This window comes from Oncorhynchus nerka, linkage group LG22 (assembly GCF_034236695.1).
Source record: "Oncorhynchus nerka isolate Pitt River linkage group LG22, Oner_Uvic_2.0, whole genome shotgun sequence".
In the NCBI taxonomy this organism is placed as follows: domain Eukaryota; kingdom Metazoa; phylum Chordata; class Actinopteri; order Salmoniformes; family Salmonidae; genus Oncorhynchus; species Oncorhynchus nerka.
Genome location: NC_088417.1, coordinates 60,524,491 through 60,538,977, shown reverse-complemented (window position 1 = coordinate 60,538,977; position 14,487 = coordinate 60,524,491).

Genomic DNA, 14,487 nt, shown 5'->3' with positions numbered 1-14,487 from the left:
ATGGTGAAAATGTACCCCCAAATTTTAAACTCACGCGCTGATTATATATGCCAGATAATCTGCTTTACAAGGGGTGTAGAGCCTAATGTTTTTCTTATTTTATTTAACCTTTATTTAACTAGGCAAGTCAGTTAAGAACAAATTCTTATTTACAATGACACGGCCTACCAAAAGGCAAAAGGCCTCCTGTGGGGACGGGGGCTGGGATTAAAAATAAAAAATTAAATATAAATATAGGACAAAAAACACTACACAAAGAGAGACATAAGACAACAACAACATAGCAAGGCAGCAACACATGACAGCATAGCATGGTAGCAACACAACATAACAACATGGTAGCAACACAACATGGTAGCAGCACAAAACATGGTACAAACATTATTGGGCACAGACAACAGCATGACGGGCGAGAAGGTAGAGACAACAATACATCACACAACTGTCAGTCTTTGAAGAGATTGAGATAAAACTGTGCTTAATTTTAAGAAGTTATTTGGCCACTTTAGTTACTAAAACCTAAAACATATTGGTCTATGGGCTAGGCTACATAAGGTGTGCAACTATGATTCGAACAAGTCGCAAAAAAAGGCATTGTTTCTTATGCTGGGCTTCATTCACAAGTGATAATATATAATTCACAATTGATAGGCTAATATTGTCACCCATCAGACTATTCTTGATTTAATCTGGTCTTTATATATACACTTTATAATATATGTGTGACATTTGTTATGATTTAGCATGGATCCTTATCATGCACCTGTATCGAAACAGGGGCAGCGCGAAAAAATAAATACATATCATCTATGCACTTAAATAGCGAATGGAGGATGCTTTTCCCTGTGCCAGCCAGGTAGGCTATAGTCCTGTTTTAAATATAAGCAATGTGCTTGATATTAGGAAAGTTGAGAAATAAATATAGTAAGCCTTTAGAAAGCTCCTCTTTTTATTAGCAGCCATCACTCAGGTTTTCTCCCACAATTGCATAGCCTATAGAAATGTTGTGCCCAACATGAGCTCGTGGGCACTCAGTGTTTCATTAGATTTTCAAAGACATTTGCATTGATGTCAAAGTGATTAGAGGGGCAATAAAGTGCTGAGTACCAGTCAGTTAGCACCTTGGAGATGCCTAATTACCGTGACTAAACGGTCATGTGGAATTTGACTTCTTTCATGACTATGGTCACCGTAACAGCCCTAAGTGTGACTGCATCTAGGGTATTACGCAAGGTTGAATGTAGTTCCTCAGTTAGGTGGTCAACAGATTTTTGTACTCCAACGTCCTTGGGTAGGTAGAGGGAGTCTGGAAGGGCATCTAGGAATCTTTGGGTTGTCCAAGAATTTATAGAATGCTTTTAATGATCCTTGGTTGGGGTCTAAGCAGATTATTTGTTGCGATTGCAAACATAATAAAATGGTGGTTCGATAGTCCAGGATTATAAGGACAAACATTTAGAGCCACAATATTTATTCCATGGGACAAAACTAGGTCCAGGGTATGACTGTGGCAGTGAATAGGTCCGGAGACATGTTGGACAAAACCCACTGAGTCGATGATGGCTCCGAAAGCCTTTTGGAGTGGGTCTGTGGACTGAATATTAAAGTCACCAAAAATGTGAATATTATCTGCCATGACTACAAGGTCCGATAGGAAATTAGGGAACTCAGTGAGGAACGCTGTATACGACCCAGGAGGCCTGTAAACAGTAGCTATAAAAAGTGATTGAGTAGACTGCATAGATTTCATGAGTAGAAGCTCAAAAGACAAAAAACAAGTCAGATTTGTTTTTGTAAATTAAATTTGCTATCGTAAATGTTAGCAACACCTCTGCCTTTGCGGGATGCGTGGGGGATATGGTAACTAGTGTAACCAGGAGAGGCCTCATTTAACCCAGTAAATTCATTAGACTTAAGCCATGGTTCATTTTAAAAATGTATTTAACTAGGCAAGTCAGTTAAGAACAAATTCTTATTTACAATGACAGCCTAGGAACAGTGGGTTAACTGCCTTGTTCAGGGGCAGAACGACATATTTTTTCCTTGTCAGCTTGGGGATTCAATCTAGCAACCTTTTGGTTACTGGTCCAATGTTCTAACCACTAGGCTACCTACCACCCCAGTTAGGTCAATCACATCAATATTATGATCAGTGATTAGTTCATTGACTATAACTCCCTTGGAAGAGAGGGATCTAACATTAAGTAGCCCTATTTTGAGATGTGAGATATCACAATCTATTTCAATAATGACGGGAATGGAGGAGATTGCGAACAATGCCATGTTTAGTTTTGCCCAACCTAGATTGAGGCACAGACAGTCTCAATGGGAATAGCTGAGCTGACTGTTGTCGTGTCTTTAGCTAAGCCCAGATAAAATAAATCAATTTTCACTCTTTTCACTAATGGCCAATGATTGCATCTTATTATATTTAGCTACCCGTTTATTACATTTTTATCATCATAGATTCCCAATTTGCACAAGGACAAGGCTACTACTAGGCTACTTTTGCCTTCTTACCAAGCAATACTTCAACCATTAGAAACTGCAAACACATGGTCTAAAGTTTGCGGGAGGAGAAGCACATTCTCAGGTCAAGTTCAGTTTTTATTAAAGCTAACTTTTGCATGAACTGGCGCACGCACATTTTGGGGCATATTTTATGTGTATACAACAATAAGAAATGAGGCCCCTGACAACTTACGGACAGACTGGATGATGGAATGATCTTTCCAATGGGTTGCTCCAGTGACCTTGCTTCAGGATGTCGCACTGCTGGTCTTTGGGGCCTTGCTTCAGGATGTCACACGGTTGGTCCTGGGGTATTGCTTCGTCGCTCGTCGCTCGGCTGGTCATGGGGGATGGGCCTATGGAGTAGAATACATAGTACAGGATACATAAAATGTATTTTTTTGGAACCTTGTATGACAGCTCACTCAAAATATGTGTACTCCAGCCTTTTATGATTAAAATGGATACAACATGAGTTGGCATTCCATGCCTGCTACAGCCTACCTGGACATCTCCTGGAAACATGCTCTGTGTGGCTCCCAAGGGACAGTCTCTGCATTCCGGTGGATTATGGCGGAAAGGCTCCCTCTGACATCCCCTCAGATGGATGTGACAACTACTGTATACAAACAAACCTTTACTGCGATGGCAATTGATGAAGTTGAATCTGAAAACCAGTAGACCAAAAAAAATGAAATTTTTAGGGCTTCAAACGGTCTTGAGCGAGTGTATAACATGTGACCTTGGTGAATTTGTAGTCTACAGTCAGCGATTACAGGGAACATTGTTCACGGCACTAATAGGCAAAGGAGCAAATGCAAAATTGTACACCTGCCGGAACCAAACTAATGCTTTTAATTTCTTGCTTCTGACATTGACAACATCTCAGCACACAACAATCCAGAGCTACAAGGCAGCACACTGGCAGATACGCCAAAGGCAGTTCCAAGTCAAAGCAAAACACACCAAATCTATTCAGAGATAAGAGCAGACAACTGCCATAGTAAAGGGCTGGCCCTTTCCAGAACAGACAAGCCCCTACCTAAGGTAGACAATATGGGTTAAGCATTAGGATCGTAGCCATTCCAAGAGACCATGCAAAGTTGCAGCACAGGTTTGCTGCAGACAATAATTAAAATCAACACAAACTCCACAGACAGACAAGGGAGCCCAACAGGCAAATGTACATAGCAGTAGAGCAAAAACCACAGTGACAAACCAAACAGCCAAGCATCAAGCAGTGGCAGAAAATCAATGAACAGCACCAAACAATCCTATAGCCAAAGGCACTTCCAAGATGAAAGAAATCGAACACTGCCTGGAGGAACACATTGGCATCCATGGTTGATTTTGATTTAGGGAGGTGAAGTAGCATCGAAAATGTGGATTTAATACTTGTGCGCTGCTCTGTAATGTAAATGTGTTTTTTTAGGAACTGTCTACCAATTTCGGACATACCTTCCGAAGTGGAAAAAAAAAAGAGGTGACACTTTAATACCCTGAGACGGAATGTTACTTTAAAACAACTGTACTTATAAGTTATTAACTGTAAACATGACTATGAACGCTGCTAATATTCAAGCAAACCTTCAATGCAGGAAAGTATATTGTAGCGATCCTTGCTAATGAGCCACTTTGCACTTAACCCTATTGCCGCGATGCAAAGAGTGGTTGCCTTTCGCGGCCCTGCCACTGCCCAGTCATGTGAAATCATTAGATTAGGGCCTAATTTATTTATTTCAATTAACTGATTTCCTTATATGAACTGTACTCAGTAAAATCTTTGAAATTGTTGCATGTTTTTTTTATTTAAATTTGGTTCATTATATATTCATTTCAGTTTTTCCCCCTGTAAGAAAGCCTTTCTCTTTAACTTCTTTGGGATTGGTTTCCCTTCCACGGGACGGTTGAGCTAACATAGGCTAATGAGGAGAGTGCACAATTTTGAGCATGAAAAGTTATTAATAAAAACAAATTAAGCACATTCCTACGGTCTTGACACAACATTTTGAACAGAAATGCAATGGTTCATTGGATCAGTCTAAAACTTTGCACATACACTGCTGCCATCTAGCATGTAGAGTGTAAAAAATGTCTGTCCTCGGTTGCAACACTCAAAACCGAGTTCCAAACTGCCTCCGGAAGCAATGTCAGCACAAGAACTGTTCGTTGGGAGCTTCATGAAATGGGTTTCCATAGCCAAGCAGCCTCACACAAGCCTAAGGTCACCATGCACAGTGCCAAGTGTCGGCTGGAGTGGTATAAAGCTCGCCGCCATTGGACTCTGAAACAGTAGAAACGTGTTTTCTGGAGTGATGAATCACGCTTCACCATCTGGCAATCCAACGGACCAATCTGGGTTTGGCAGATGCCAGGAGAACGCTACCTGCCCCAATACATAGTGCCAACTGTAAAGTTTGGTGGATGGTTGTTTTTCATGGTTTGGGCTATGCCCCTTAGTTCCAGTGAAGGGAAATCGTAATGGTACAACATACAATGACATTCTAGATGATTCTATGCTTCCAACTTTGTGGCAACAGTTTGAGGAAGGTCCTTTCCTGATGTAGCGTGACAAATCCCCTGTGCACAAGCAAGGTCCATACAGAAATGGTTTGTCGAGATCGGTGTGGAAGAACTTGACTGGCCTGCACAGAGCCATGACCTCAACCCCATCAAACACCTTTGGGATGAATTGGAACGCCGACTGCGAGCTAGGCCTAATCGTCCAACATCAGTGCCCGACCTCACTAATGCTTGTGGCTGAATGGAAGCAAGTCCCCACAGCAAATGTTCCAACATCTAGTGGTAAGCCTTCTCAGAAGAGTGGAGGCTGTTATTGCAGCAAAGGGGGACCAACTCCATATTAATGTCCATGATTTTGGAATGAGACGTTCAATGGGCAGGTGTCCACATACACTACATGGCCAAAATTATCTCTCCAGTCGGAAACAAAATGGAATTTAACTTTGCGGATTAAGTTCAGAATGACACAATTTCATGTGTACAACATATAAAGAACTGCTTCACTATACTGAGAGCATTGCCATTTTTAAAAGGACGTGTTTGGGTGTTTTTAGAGCCTTTTGTTAATGTTTTTTCAGGGCTCCCATACTACACAATGAGGATGAGAAGGTGATTTGCTGTTTGGGGTAAATTTCTCAAAAACATGTGAAATCACAAAAAGGGTGTCTGTACCCTTTACCCTAAAATTTCATTTACATAAATAAATGAGATTTGATTGTAAAAAAAATATCCCTCAATATATTTTTGGACATATCCTTTATTATTTTACATACAAATGTGCCTTGTTGCAACTCATAAAATAAATGAACTTAGTTCCTACTGTACATTCATTTCCTCTCTTCCTTTTTAAATGTAACGCATGGTAAAGATAATGTGTAACAACATTCAGGTAACCTTAGCGAAATTGGCTAAATATCAAGGTAAATATTTTTCTTTTAAAACTCAATTTCTTTTACTGAGTACTTTTTAAATTTGCTACATTTTACTTGAGCAGTTCTTACACCAGTAGTTGTACTTAAGTAAAATGTCATTCAAGTAACAGTACTTCTACTTGAATAAGATATTTTAGTACTCTTTCCACTCCTGGATTTTGGTAATATTACTGAAGTATTTTATACCAAAATGACATGATACATGTTTTGCTCATGGATTCATTACCAAAATTAGAACATTTGCTTGTTTACAAATCTGAAATATAACCACTGAGCTATGAAGCTAATTTAAATGACCAACTAACAACAATCAAGGTAATGAAAGACTAAAGGATGTCAAATATGTACTTTGCCCAGAAATCTCTCAACATAATGACCAAATGAATTTGTTGAACATTGATTCTAATTGGTCAAGTGTTTGTAACTCATTGACCAATCACATCACTCCATTTATTGGATGTGTAGCACAAAGGTGGACATTTTGAAAAGTCTGATTTGACCGCTTTCTGTTAATAAATTGCTTACACTGATGAAGGCACTAGTAAATGGGCATTCCGAGTGTTTTCAGTGAGCCACATCTTTTGAGAACGATGCAGCCGCAGCCTGCAATTCGGGGCATTCCTGCATCTGCAGGAACCCCTCTTTATACTTATATTGGTCCATTTTTAAGCTATGACTCCAGTACCTAGGCAAGAGGGGTGTCAGGTAGCCTAGTGGTTAGAGTGTTGGGCCAGTAACCGAAAGATTGCTGGATCTAATCCCCGAGCTGACAAGGTAAAAATCTGTTGTTCTTTCCCTGAACAAGGCAGTTAATCCAATGTTCCCCGTTGGGCTGTCATTGTAAATAAGAATTTGTTCTTAACTGACTTACCTAGTTGAATAAAGGATTAAAAAAAGTGCTCAACTACAGTAGATGGTGGTAATGCACCATAACGTTGGATGCCAACTGACATGAAATTCCACAAAAGAAGTGGGGATAACAATGGTAGATTGCTATAGCTAGTACACATTGGGTAGAGTTTTCTTGCCCCTGCCTGTGGGGCACAGTTTTCTCCGGGAAACAGCAGGCGGGGGCAACATGTGCAATCTAGCTAGTTAACACATGGTGTAGCTTCCAGCCTCCTGCCTGCAGTACTAGCGGGTCGTCTGGTAGACAGTGTCCTTGTCCCTCTGCCGGTCAGGCATAGTTTTCTCCAGTACACAGCAGGCGGGAGCGACATCACGTGCAAGATATTTTTTAAATTTTACCTTTATTTATACAGGTTTTTTCTCATTGAGATAACCGTCACGTCCTGAACATAGAGAGTCCTTAATTTTCTATGGTGGAGTAGGTCAGGGCGTGACTGGGGGGGGGTTAGTCTAGTTTATATTTTCTATGTGGGGTTCTAGTTTTGTTTTCTATGTTGGTGTTTGGTATGATTCCCAATTAGAGGCAGCTGGCTATCGTTGTCTCTAATTGGGGATCATATTTAAGTCGCATTTTCCCACCTGTGTTTTGTGGATATTGTTTATGGGTAGTTATATGTCAGCACACCATTGTCGTCACGTTTTGTTCTTTCTTTCTTGTTTTGCTTAAGTTTCACTTAGAAATAAAGATGTGGAACTCAACCTCCGCTGTACCTTGGTCCGATAATTATTATTTTGACGAACTTGACAGAATATCCCACCACAACAGGACCAAGCAGCGTGCCCAGGAGGAGAGGGTAACATGGACTTGGGAGGAGATTCTGGATGGGAAGGGATCCTGGACTTGGGAGGAAATCCTGGCAGGACAGAATCGCCTTCCTTGGCAGGAGACGCAAGGAGAGAAGGGAGGACAGCGACAACGCCGGTGTTTGCGGCCACAGAAAAAGCCCCAAAGTTTTTTTTGTTGGGGGGTGGTCGGCGGAACCGGGGAGTGAGCCAGAGCCTGTGTGGGAGTCGATTGAAAAGGGTAATGAGAGATACCGGAGAAAGGTTGTGGAAAGAAGTATGCTGTAGCGCAGGCACGTTGAAAAGCGCCTTCTCAGCCCGGCACCATCTGTGCCAGCTCTACGCACGTGGTCTCCAGTACGCCTCCACAGCCCAGTACGTCCTGTGCCAACTCCACGCACCAGGCCTCCAGTGCGCCTCCCCAGTCCAGTACGTCCTGTGCCAGCTCCACGCACCAGGCCTCCAGTGCGCCTCCCCAGCTCCACGCACCAGGCCTCCAGTGCGCCTCCCTAGTCCGGTACGTCCTGTGCCAGCTCCACGCACTCGCCCTGAAGTCCATGTCACCAGTCCGGTACCACCTGTTCCGGCTCCACGCATCAGGCCTCCAGTGCAACTCCCCAGTCCATTACGTCCTGTGCCGGCTCCACGCACTAGGCCTCCAGTGCGCCTCTCCAGTCCAGAGCTTCCAGCGACGGTCCACGGTCCGGAACCTTCAGCTCCAGGGCAGGAACCTTCCTCTGTGCTGATGCCCAGTCCAGACACGGCGTCCAGTCCAGCTCACTGGCAGGAGTCTTCCTCTGCACCGATGTCCAGTCCAGCTCCATGGCAGGAGCCTTCCTCTGCACCGATGTCCAGTCCAGCTCCATGGCAGGAGTCTTCCTCTGCACCGATGTCCAGTCCAGCTCCATGGCAGGAGCCTTCCTCTGCACCGATGTCCAGTCCAGCTCCATGGCAGGAGTCTTCCTCTGCACCGATGTCCAGTCCAGCTCCATGGCAGGAGTCTTCCTCTGCACCGATGTCCAGTCCAGCTCCATGGCAGGAGTCTTCCTCTGCACCGATGTCCAGTCTAGCTCCATGGCAGGAGCCTTTCTAGGTCCAGTCCAGGCACAGTGTTCATGTCTGGATCCGAGGGATGAGCGGGTTCTTCGGCCCGCACCAGAGCCACCACCAAATCCGCCATTAGTCTAGTTTATTATTTCTAATTGGGGTTCTAGTGTTGTTTTTCTATGTTGGTGATTTTGTATGATTCCCAAATAGAAGTAGCTGGTAATCGTTGTCTCTAATTGGGGATCATATTTAAGTAGCATTTTTTCCCACCTGTGTTTGTGGGATATTGCATGTTAGCACTCCATTGTCGTCACGTTTAGTTTATTCTTTATTGTTTTGTTGTGTGGTTCACTTACTTTAAATAAAAAAGATGTGGAACCCAGATCACACTGCACGTTGGTCCGAGTATGCTTCCAACGATCGTGACAATAACATCTCTTTTCCAAGAGAGACCTGGTCCAATAGCAGCAGAGGGAACAAAGTTTCAGACAAAACATCTTACATACACTAACACAACATTAAAACAAAACTACAAACACACGACATTAAAAACACAAACGTCTTGACTAAAAACAGCTGGCCTAAAAACAATTACACTCTTCTATGATATATACATCGATCAAGTGTTTAAACTCCCAACGAAACTAGATCATCACATTTTAAAATGTTCAGGAGAGAATTCCAGGACCACGGAGCTAAGTCACAAACTATTTCTACCATGACCTGTTCTAATTTTTGGTATGTTAGAAGCAAATCAGAATGGGACCATAATTGATATTTATTTACTGACCTGACTAAAAGAGAACAGAGATAAAATGGCATTTTACCCAATATGGCCTTATAAATCAGTGTATACCAGTGTTTAAGCCTACGTAAGGTCAATGATGACCAGCCAACAACACTGTAGAGATCACAATGATGTGTTCAAATCAAATCAAATCAAATTTATTTATATAGCCCTTCGTACATCAGCTGATATCTCAAAGTGCTGTACAGAAACCCAGCCTAAAACCCCAAACAGCAAACAATGCAGGTGTAAAAGCACGGTGGCTAGGAAAAACTCCCTAGAAAGGCCAAAACCTAGGAAGAAACCTAGAGAGGAACCAGGCTATGTGGGGTGGCCAGTCCTCTTCTGGCTGTGCCGGGTAGAGATTATAACAGAACATGACCAAGATGTTAAAATGTTCATAAATGACCAGCATGGTCGAATAATAATAAGGCAGAACAGTTGAAACTGGAGCAGCAGCACAGTCAGGTGGACTGGGGACAGCAAGGAGTCATCATGTCAGGTAGTCCTGGGGCACGGTCCTAGGGCTCAGGTCCTCCGAGAGAGAGAGAAAGAAAGAGAGAATTAGAGAGAGCATATGTGGGGTGGCCAGTCCTCTTCTGGCTGTGCCGGGTGGAGATTATAACAGAACGTGGCCAAGATGTTCAAATGTTCATAAATGACCAGCATGGTTGAATAATAGTAAGGCAGAACAGTTGAAACTGGAGCAGCAGCATGGCCAGGTGGACTGGGGACAGCAAGGAGTCATCATGTCAGGTAGTCCTGGGACATGGTCCTAGGGCCCAGGCCAGTTGAAACTGGAGCAGCAGCATGGCCAGGTGGACTGGGGACAGCAAGGAGTCATCATGTCAGGTAGTCCTGGGGCATGGTCCTAGGGCTCAGGTCCTCCGAGAGAGAGAAAGAAAGAAGGAGAGAATTAGAGAACGCACACTTAGATTCACACAGGACACCGAATAGGACAGGAGAAGTACTCCAGATATAACAAACTGACCCTAGCCCCCCGACACATAAACTAATGCAGCATAAATACTGGAGGCTGAGACAGGAGGGGTCAGGAGACACTGTGGCCCCATCCGAGGACACCCCCGGACAGGGCCAAACAGGAAGGATATAACCCCACCCACTTTGCCAAAGCACAGCCCCCACACCACTAGAGGGATATCTTCAACCACCAACTTACCATCCTGAGACAAGGCCGAGTATAGCCCACAAAGATCTCCGCCACGGCACAACCCAAGGGGGGGGCGCCAACCCAGACAGGCCGACCACAACAGTGAATCAACCCACCCAGGTGACGCACCCCCCCCCAGGGACGGCATGAGAGAGCCCCAGTAAGCCAGTGACTCAGCCCCCGTAACAGGGTGTTCGGTTCATTACAAATCAGAAATGTCTGAGGGCTGCATGATACACTGAATCAAGTGCTCTCATGGTAGTGGCTGAGGCCTGCATATATATAACATCTCTAAAACCGACAGTAATGTACACCGTACTAGCTCCTTCCTGGCCTCAAAAGAAAAACAAGCCTTATGCCGGTAATAAAATTATATTTTCAGCTTGAGCTTTCTTATCAAGTTCTCTACATGCACAGTGAAGCTCAGCTTATCAACCCACACACCCAAATATTTGTACACTAACTTGCTCTATAGCATGTCCAGCCAATGTAGCAATGACATGATTTGTAACATGCCTGGCATTTGAAAATACCATGCATTTTGTTTTAGCCGAATTTAGAACCAGCTTTAAAATCATACAGATTGTTGTATGATGTTAAATGCTCTTTGGGCATTTTCAAAAGCTAAAGATAAACTACTACCACTTGAATAAAGAACAGTATCATCTGCATAAAAATGAACATCCTCTGTTTCAATAAGATCCCCAATGTTGTTGATATACAAAATGAACAACACTGGGTCCAAAATAGAACCTTGCGGAACACCTGAGCACACCTCTATGGAGGTACACATTGTGTACGATTTGATAGGTAATTTATAAACCAACCTAGAGCATGACCAGTAATTCCACAACATTTTAACCTTTGCACTAACACAGCATGGTCCACGGTGTCAAAAGCCTTCGACAAATCAATAAAAACAGACACACAATGTAACTTCTTATAAAGTGCACAGTAGATGTAATTTAAAACCTTCAAAGTTGCTGAAACAGTGCTGTGGCCAGACCTAAAACCTGATTGCATTCCATTTAATATGTTGTTTTCTTGGAAGTAGGCCTTTAGCTGCTGACTAACTAAGGACTCCAGTACCTTTGACAGTACAGACAATTTTGATATGGGTCAATAGTTGTCAAGTAGCGAAGGATCTCCACCTTTCAGGAGAGACAGTATAAAAGCAGATTTCCATAACTTGGGGAATTCCTTAACATCAAGCATGAGGTTAAAAATACATGTTAAGGGGGAGCAATGATGTCTGCAGCTAGGTGAACGAGGCGGGGGTCTAGTTCATCAGGGCCAGGGGATTTTTTAAAATCAATTTCTTTCAGGGCTTTACACACTTCTGAAACAGAGAAGGATGAAAAGGAGAACCGTTTCACCTGGTGAAGGAGTGCACAGGGGTGTCAGGTAAATTCACAGGGGGCTCAATTATCCCTTTGACCTTTTCAAATAAACTGCCTGCATCTAAAAAATGCTGATTCAAGGCTTTCAGAATGGTTCTCTCAATCTGTGTGTCTACCAACAATTGTTTGGGAAGCTGTGTATCTTTTTTGCACTCCAAACCTTTCACTACTTGCCAAGATTTGGATGGATTATTTAAATTATATGAAGTAAATTTCAGGTAGTGGTCTGCTTTCAATTTACGGATCATAGCCACACCCATATTTCGAAGACGTTTAAAAGCCATCCAATCATCTGCCACACCAGTCCCTCTTCCTTTAGCCCACATAGCATTTCGTTCCCTTATGAAGTCGCTTAGTAAACCAAGGGTTCTCTCTGGCCTTAATCCTGGATTTTTTAAAGGGTCATGCCTATTGCATACATTCTGGAATGCGATGTGGAAGTAAGAAGGCTAGTTCAACATCAGAGATTAATTACATTCTATTCCATTCAATGCTAGATACATCATGTAAAAATCCTTGAATATCAAACTGGTTCCAGTTTCTTTTCGTAATAACACGTGGAGATTTCTTAGGAATTTTACCATCTCTCACACAGGCAATAGCACAGTAATCACTTATGTCATTTGCAAAAATACCAGAAGCATTAAAACGATGAGGAGTATTGGTTAAGTCAAATCAATCAAAGAGGATTTCAGAGTTAGTTAGCACACGGTGTCTCTCCCGCCTGCATTGCTAGAGGGGGCGAACGTTAGACAGTGTCCTCCGCCAGTTGGGCACTCTTTTCCCGCAGTTCTGTTAAAGATGGTGATGGCAGGTGATCAGCCGGCTGGAGCAAAGGACACTGTCTACCGGTCTCCCCCGCTAGTACTGCAGGCGGGAGGCTGGAGCGACACCGTAATACTCAGATAATACTTTTCCCCCCTTTTGACCCACATTCAAAAGTGTCACACAAACATGAAGATGTCGTACTCGAGGAGGGCGTTCATGCAGGAACCAATGAGGTGCTCGAGGGGGGGTCGTTCATGCAGGAACCAATGAGGTGCTCGAGGGGGGGGTCGTTCATGCAGGAACCAATGAGGTGCTCGAGGGGGGGTCGTTCATGCAGGAACCAATGAGGTGCTCGAGGGGGGGTCGTTCATGCAGGAACAAATGGGATGCTCGAGGGGGGGCGTTCCTGCAGATGTATTAATGCCCACATGCAGGAACGCCCCAAATTGCATGCTACATTGCACACTATTGCTTAAAAATCACAACTTAGCTCCCAAGCGGCTCTTCATTCAAAATGCTTGAAATTCAACCTAGAACCATGAAAGAAATGTAAATCTCTAATGTAAAGCCCCAAAAAGTCTACCATTATGTCAGATCTGCATTAGCATCGAACAGCCCCCGTGATATGCAGCTGTTCAGGGAAGCTAGAAACCGTTATACACAGGCAGTTAGAAAAGCCAAGGCTAGCTTTTTCAAGCAGAAATTTGCTTCCTGCAACACTAACTCAAAAAAGTTCTGGGACACTGTAAAGTCCATGGAGAATAAGAACACCTCCTCCCAGCTGCCCACTGCACTGAAGATAGGAAACACTGTCACCACTGATAAATCCACCATAATTTGAGAATTTCAATAAGCATTTTTCTACGGCTGGCCATGCTTTCCACCTGGCTACTCCTACCCCGGTCAACAGCACTGCACCCCCAACAGCAACTCGCCCAAGCCTTCCCCATTTCTCCTTCTCCCAAATCCATTCAGCTGAAGTTCTGAAAGAGCTGAAAAATCTGGACCCCGACAAATCAGCCGGGCTAGACAATCTGGACCCTTTCTTTATAAAATTATCTGCCGAAATTGTTGCCACCCCTATTACTAGCCTGTTCAACCTCTCTTTCGTGTCGTCTGAGATTCCCAAAGATTGGAAAGCAGCTGCGGTCATCCCCCTCTTCAAAGGGGGGACACTCTTGACCCAAACTGCTACAGACCTATATCTACCCTACCATGCCTTTCTAAGGTCTTCGAAAGCCAAGTCAACAAACAGATTACCGACCATTTCGAATCTCACCATACCTTCTCTGCTATGCAATCTGGTTTCAGAGCTGGTCATGGGTGCACCTCAGCCACGCTCAAGGTCCTAAACGATATCTTAACCGCCATCGATAAGAAACATTACTGTGCAGCCGTATTCATTGATCTGGCCAAGGCTTTCGACTCTATCAACCACCACATCCTCATCGGCAGACTCGACAGCCTTGGTTCTCAAATGATTGCCTCGCCTGGTTCACCAACTACTTCTCTGATAGAGTTCAGTGTGTCAAATCGGAGGGTCTGCTGTCCGGACCTCTGGCAGTCTCTATGGGGGTGCCACAGGGTTCAATTCTTGGACCGACTCTCTTCTCTGTATACATCAATGAGGTCGCTCTTGCTGCTGGTGAGTCTCTG